Raw genomic sequence first — 7,302 nt, forward strand, 5'->3', positions numbered from 1 at the left:
CGTCTCAAAATTTTTGTATTTCCTGCGATTTCTAAATGAGAGCACTGGACCAGTTGGCTGACGTTCAAGTTTCCCTTCAACGTTGAAAATTGTAGAGTTCTGTGATTTTAAGGAGGTCAGAGAGAGAGTCAGAGTATGTAGGTGACTCAGTGACAGTCTATGGGGAAAACCATTTTTACGTAGAAACAGTGAATGTGGGCTCAAGTGTCCCCTCTGTCCCTGTGGGACCTGGGGTAAGTCATTGGACATGTTCCCCACTGCTCAAACGCTCTATTTCACAGCTACTTTGTGGGAATCAAATGGGATCATTGTGTGAAATGCTTGGGAAAGTACAGGAGTGAGGCAAAAGTTGCTATTAGTGATTTTCCGTAGTATCTGGCCTGGTCTTTGCATCCTGGTCTTGGAGCCAGTCTGTAGCGTCATGTATGGGCAATTTAGACCACCATGGACACACTTCAAGTACCTATACAAGGTGACATAATGTGCCTATTATCCTAGTGATAATCATGTCATTGTAGTCAATTATTACCTATTTAAATGATTTTTCAGGTTATAAACATGCAATGATAGGATTCTCCTATGAACACTAAAATCAAAACAAAACCAGGGACTGGATGAAACACTCTTAACTTTGTCAGTTGCTATGCCGACTCACATAATGACCCTTGTAGCTGGAACTGCCCTGCCCACCTCTCCAGTCTGTATCTCAACCACTGTCCCCTTTACTTGCAGATTCTAGCCACGCTGGCCTTCTCTTAGGTCTTCAAACTTTCCACGCTTCATCGTTGCCTTTGCACGTGCTATTCCCTCAGCTTGGAAAGCTCTTCCCTTCTCCATTTTTCCTCTGAATACCCTTGCTCAGCCTTCATTCAGATCTCAGCTCAAATGTTAGTTTTTGGAGGTTAAGTTAGGACCCCTGTGGTAAGCTCCTGTGGCACCATGAACCTTTTCTGTGAGTGATTTCGACTGTGATTTTACATTCATTTGTGGAATTGTTTGATCAATGTTCACCTCTTTAACTTATAAGTTCTATGAGGGCAGGGAGATTTTCTATCTTTACTTCCCACCGTGTTCCCAACACCAAGGACAGTGTCTAGCATGTAGTTCAGTGTTTAAAAATGGTATGTTGAATAAATAAATAGATCTGGAGTGCATAGGCCACACTCAAAAAGCATGTATTTCATGTCTATTTCTAAAGAGTGCCATCCATGTGATTACATAACAGGGACTGAATGAATAAGTCTGTTTGTGAGCAACTTGTTTCAATAACTTAAGTACGACCAAAGACAATTCTTACCGAGAAAGTCAGCCTGGACCTAAACCTCTTCATTGTAGGAAGAGTCTGTATTCTCCACAGGGAAATTTTGTGTTTTTTTATGAATCACCATTTTAAATGCCACAGTTTCTTTTTGCTGCCTTTTGCCCCCTCAGTGGCTAAGGGGAGACGGAACGAGAGGCACGTTGTTGGCTACCTCCTCTTTATTTCTCATTCACTTCAGACAGTGCAAATTCAAAACATGTTGGCATTGGTCTTACATGGGTACTGCACTGTGGTCAGGTTTCACTGTGCACCGGGAAAAAGTATTTGGGGGCAGTATTTTCCCATTTCACAAAGCAGCACTGCCTACATTTCCTGGTTTAAACTCCACAATACTGTTATGAGAAGACAGCATCTTCCAAATTTTACATACAATGAAACTCAAAAATGTGAAGTTACTTGTCCAAGATAACAGAGAAAGTAAAGTTTGGAGAGCAGGACTCAACTCCATTTCTTTAAATTCCAGGGTTTTATGTTAATATATTACATCCCTTTTGTACCCATAGGCTTCATAATACTTCATAATTGTACCCTATATTTTATGACATTTCTTATTTTTCCAGATATACCACATTAATTCATGTGATACAATAACTTCCTGGAATAGGCGGGACAAGTTATCATCCCATTTTTACAGATGAAGTAACACTGAATGGGCCAAGTATAATCACAAGGGTTCTTGTAAGAGAGAGCCAAGAGGGTCAGAGAGAACAAGACATGTTCAGGAGGCAGGGGTCACACTCAGAGAGAGAGAGATTTGACGATACTATGCTGCCAGCTTTGAAGATAGAGGAAGGGGCCACAAGCCAAGAAATGCAAGCCAAGAAGTGGTGTTCTCCTGCTGAACCTAAGTATTTCCATAAAACACCAGCATCAGACAAGGGTGCTCTGTGATTGTGATGGAGCAAAACAACAAAAGACTAATCCATAATCATGCCTGGACCCAGACAAAAAAGAACATTGTTCAAAAATGATCAAAGATGCCCCTTTCCTGACTGATACGAGTGACTGCTTTTTCTTTACCAATTGCAGCTTTACCTTGTCTCATTCCTCCTTGCCTTCTAGGTAAGTGATTAAGACAATCATGACATTACCCCTGCTTCCTGATAATATCCAAGGCACAGCAAGATCCTCCGTTTTTTGGTACTCTTCTCCAGGTCACCTAATCCTAGCCTCAATTCTCTAAGTTCTCTGTTCTCAGTAGCCTCCTCCTGAGATGCCCACGGCTCCCCATGGTGTGTGCTACCACTCATTGAAACTAATCACTAAACCAAACATTGTTCAACTCCGGTGATCCTGGTGGTGTCTGGCTGGAGGGCATTGACACTGTGGAATGGAAGGCAGGCTTAGCTGTTTTGCCATCTTGGAGGGGAAAATGCTAGTTGGGCCAGCTGGTCAGCTAGAAATCCTAAAACCCTCTGCCAGTGAAACAATACCGGATGCAACTGGGTGCATATTACCCAACAGGCACAAAAGAAGGGCTGGTGAGGTTCCTGGTAGAGCTGCTTCCTTCCAGGTGCATGGCATACAGGGGCCCAGCAGGTGCAGCTGTGGTCTGCCTGGCTTTCCTCAGGGATGCCCCCACCCAAGACACCGCTGCTCTGTTGCCAATCTATCCAAGTCAATCTCTTCAACACAGGGTCAAAAGCCCCTCACACTATTTTACCTACCCCTTTCCCCATGTTTTTTACAGTCCACCTTAAACTGTTCTTAATGCCTGAACTAATCTCCTGATTGATCTCCTTCACTGCCACCCCAACCCCTAGTGCCACTTGCCAGCCCTCTGCCACAGTGCTTCTGTGCCAGCTAGGCTCTGACATCTGGGCTTCTTTCCTCTTTTAAAGCCCTGTTTGATGATTAACTCACCCCTCCCAAAATTCTGCTTGCTTGAGCCTAGATGGCTATCCAGCTTAAAACAGCTGCTCTCAACATTTACCAAGTGAGTTTGGGTTACAATAGCTGACTAGGTTGATTTATGGATTCGGGAGACTCGTGTGGCCAGTGAGTATGTTTGATTTTGGTAAGAGTGAGATTCATACCATTCATGTCCCCATCTAGAGCCTAAAGTCCCCCAGCGCGAGGCTATCCCGGCTGGCTTCCTTATTTGACCCCTTTCTCCCCACTAGCTGAGTCAGAAGGGTAAGTGCCCAGCACCCCTCAGGCCCTCAATCCTCTAGGAGAAAGCCAGTCAAGGAGCTGATTTTCTGCGGGGTTATAGAATGATACCCGCCCCCACGCACCCAGCATCGGTGCCTGCAGCTGCCAGGTGTGCGTCAGAGAAAGCCATTTTCAGGGATCCTTGATGCTTGTTGAGTATCCTGGCTGCCCTAAGTTGTTTGTTCCTAACTGTGAGCTTCATGGCTTTCTAGCCACAAAACATTGATTCTAGAATATTTTTCTTTCTAGAACTGAATGTTTTCCAGCCTGTCTGACTACTCCAGGACCCAGATTACTCCAGTTAGGGGTGAGAGTTAATCTCTGATGTCCTTCTCATCAACCACGTCCTGTAAACACCTGACGACACTTGACAGCACAAGGTCAATGATATCCCTGACACTTTTTTTTTTTTTTTTAAAGAGGCACATTGGGATAAAGGATACTCTGATGCCTTAAGTAGAAACAGGTTAATCTAAATGCATGATGTGGGGTAATGTCCAAGATATAATGTTAAGTGGAAAAAGCAAAGATTGCAAAAGTACATATATATACATATATATTATGAACTCATTTTTATAAACTTATATATTTAATGTTTTTATGTATAGGAAAAAGAGTTGAAAAGATTTTTACCAACCTGTTTGTCATGCAGGGGACCCTGCTCGCTGCGCCATTTGTCCGCGGGGCGGCCTGCGGGGTCTCTGGTCCCTCTCCCCACATAAGAACGCAGGACATGGTGAGGCCAAAAAGGAACACCCACGGAGCCATAGGTAGGGGAGTCATACCACTATACTCTCGCTGGCGGCTGGGTTGGAGACACAGGAACCAGGAGCAACACAATTCTCAACCCTCACTGCGCCGCTTGCAGGCTCAGCCCCCATCTTCTTGCTAGCCCCCATTTTCTGCTAGCCTAGCCACGGCAGTTATATTAGTGCCCAATGGCTCACTGGTTACAGCTGACGGCCAACTAGCCACAGCTGATGGCCATTTGATCACAGTCGACGGCCATTTACTACCTGAGCCAGCACCTTTCCACGTGAGGCCGAGAACCTAGAAACTGTACTCCTGGCTCTGTCCCCACACTGTTATACAGGAGTTATGAGAGGAATTTCACTTTCAATTTTTATAGTCATATTTGCTATTTTTGCAATCAGTAAAAAATAAATTTGAAAAAAAGGACTTGGGTTAGCAACTCTTATTTTCATTCCATTTAATTTTATAGTATTTTCTAAAAAAAATAGAGGATTTTGCTTCATCATTAAAAGAATTCTTAATTAAATGAGGTTTTATATATATATATATATATCTTTGTTTAAATTTTTATCTGAAATTTCTAATTTATTCTTTACTTTCTTTTAATATCTCAAAGAACTTCAGTTTTCTCACAAGCTTCGTGCTGACACTGGCCTGGGGAAATCTGAGAAGCAGAGATCATTGTCCAGCCCCTCAGAAAAACAGTTCCTGCAGGAAATAATTGAGGGCAGTTATTCATTATATTTATTCAACATACATTATTAAGTGTTACTGAGTACCATGCTGTGGTCTTGATGCCAGGACCAAATAGTTGACAAAAAGGGATTAAAATTTCAAGGAAACATGCTAGGCTATTAGGTTGCACTAGGGCCGCAGGCTGTCCCAACAATATAGAGTAGTGGGTAAGAACGTGCATTGGAGAATCAGGCGACTTGAGTTTAGATCCCAGCACCACCACCTAATAACCTCACGGCTATATGCCAATTAGGAACTGGGTCAGATGCTAATAACAACTAGAAATAACATAGGCTTAAATAAGATAGAGATTTGTTTTGCCTTCATTTAAACAAACAAGTCTGGAGGGAGGCAGTCCGAGGCTGGTACAGCAAGTCGTGGTCATCAGGGACCCAGGCTCCTTCTGTCCTTCTGCCTGCAGCTTCCTTTCTCAAGGTCACAAGGTTGTACTACTAGAGCCTTGGCTGTCAATCTGCACTCCAGGCAGGAATCAGGAAGCAGGAAAAAAGGGGAAAGAGCAAGAAAAAACCCATGAGGCAGCCTATTCCCTTTTTAAGAAGCTTTTTGGGAAGTCCAACCAAATGACCTCTGCTTCCATTTTATGGGACATAACTGCCTGCAAAGGAATCTGGAAAATGTAGACTTGGAGCTGGCCGTATTGCCTCCCCAAGGCAAGTCAGGTTCTCTTAATAAGTAAGAAGGGAGCTTTAGGTCCTGGTAACTATCTGTCCCTGCCCCAGGGTAATAATATTGCCCACCTCCCTAAGTATGAGGTGATTAAGTAAGGTAATACTTGTAAAGTCCTCAAATGTCACCTTCCTGTGAAGCCCTCCTTGGGTAAAGTTGGTCCTCTGTTGCTCAGGGATCAAATAGCACATTCCTCACACCTAAATCCTTATACTGGTTGGGGTTTATGGTAATTTTACATGTCCCTTATGGGACTTTGAGGCCCGGGGGCAAGGTTTTATTTACCTTTGCACCTAGAGTGTCTACAGCACACTGTAGATTCTCAATAAATCTTTGTGGAATAAATCAAAGAATTTCCTTTCTTTCCTTTCTTGATGTATCTTCCGAAACCATGTTACTCCCAAATCCAAATACTCTCCAGGCCCTAAGCCTTCATCATTGAAAAGTCACTTTCAGGTTTTGGTCTCCTCAGGGCCAAGATAGAGTGAAAAGAATGATACCACTGGCCTCAAATATCTGCTTTGTCACTTATCTGCTGTGTGACATTAGGAAAGTTGTTAAACCTCTCTGAGCTTCTATTTCTGTTGGGAAGTAGGGATATTATCGGTGACACTGTGTGTGATCTAAGGATTAAATGAAAGTATGCAGCATGTACCTGGCATGGACCAGCACTCAGTATACATTAGCATCTTTGGTCTTCTTTTGATATGTTCCCTCCTACCCTAATAGAGCTAGTCCAGGAAGTTAGAAAAAGATAACATTTTTTGAGCACTTACTATATGCCAGGTGCTACCTTCAGGTAGGTACTATCTCCAGATTAGGATACAAAGGTTCAGGGAGTCACCCAGCTAGAGGCTGGAGGCAGAGCAGTCTTGTCACAGAGATCATACTTCTATCCACTACACCACACTGCTTGTTTGTTCCATTTAGCGCCAGCATATTCCCCGGTCAACTCTTCTAATGTCCAGTCATTGAAATCTGGATACGCCAGAGATCACATCACTCGGGAAGTAGGCCAGGAGGATTCTGGGTCAGCTTATCCACAAGGATGATTTTCTCAGTTCCAAATTCCCCCCACAGAACCTGGTAACTACTCATTCTTCCACGAGAACATCATGACCAGTTCGATTTAAGAGCCTGAGAACAGCTGTGACCTCAGACCAGTTATCATTGTAAGTAAGAGGCACCCCTACCTCATGAAAATCCAACCTGTAAAAAATTCAGACTTATAAAAGAAATCATTGTGTGTGCCTGGGAAGGATAATGTGCATTATATAAAGATAATTCACTGTATAAAGTATGGCCCTCCAAGCTTCCTTTATTTTGCAATCTTGCCTTGTGTGCTTCTAGTGATTTAATTTTTAAAAATTCCATTTATGTGAAACTTTACAGAGACATGAATCTTGAGCCAAGTAAGATACGCCCATACAATTTCATGATCTTGATAATGCCAGGAAATTGCTGCAAACGCTACCCTATCTGACCCTTTCTCTATTTTTCTCTTTCAAATTTTCTTCTCAGGAGGTGCTTTTTGAATCTAATTATAAGAAGAACTTCATTGAAAACCATTCAGTTATTATCACAATCAAAAGAAGTTCATTGTGGCCGTGCTGGGAGGCCCATCAACCACTACCATCTTTTTTCAGCACTGG

At 42.9% G+C, this 7,302-nt stretch overlaps 1 long non-coding RNA gene across 1 annotated transcript; it reads left to right on the plus strand.

Annotated features, from left to right (window-relative positions):
• The first annotated feature begins 3,722 nt into the window (after positions 1-3,722).
• Positions 3,723-7,302, plus strand: LOC117022862 (uncharacterized). The gene is made up of 3 exons (XR_004423131.1): positions 3,723-3,855; positions 6,731-6,822; positions 7,172-7,302. It is a non-coding gene; the product is annotated as an uncharacterized LOC117022862 (long non-coding RNA).

Source organism: Rhinolophus ferrumequinum, chromosome 6 (genome assembly GCF_004115265.2).
Source record: "Rhinolophus ferrumequinum isolate MPI-CBG mRhiFer1 chromosome 6, mRhiFer1_v1.p, whole genome shotgun sequence".
NCBI lineage: Eukaryota > Metazoa > Chordata > Mammalia > Chiroptera > Rhinolophidae > Rhinolophus > Rhinolophus ferrumequinum.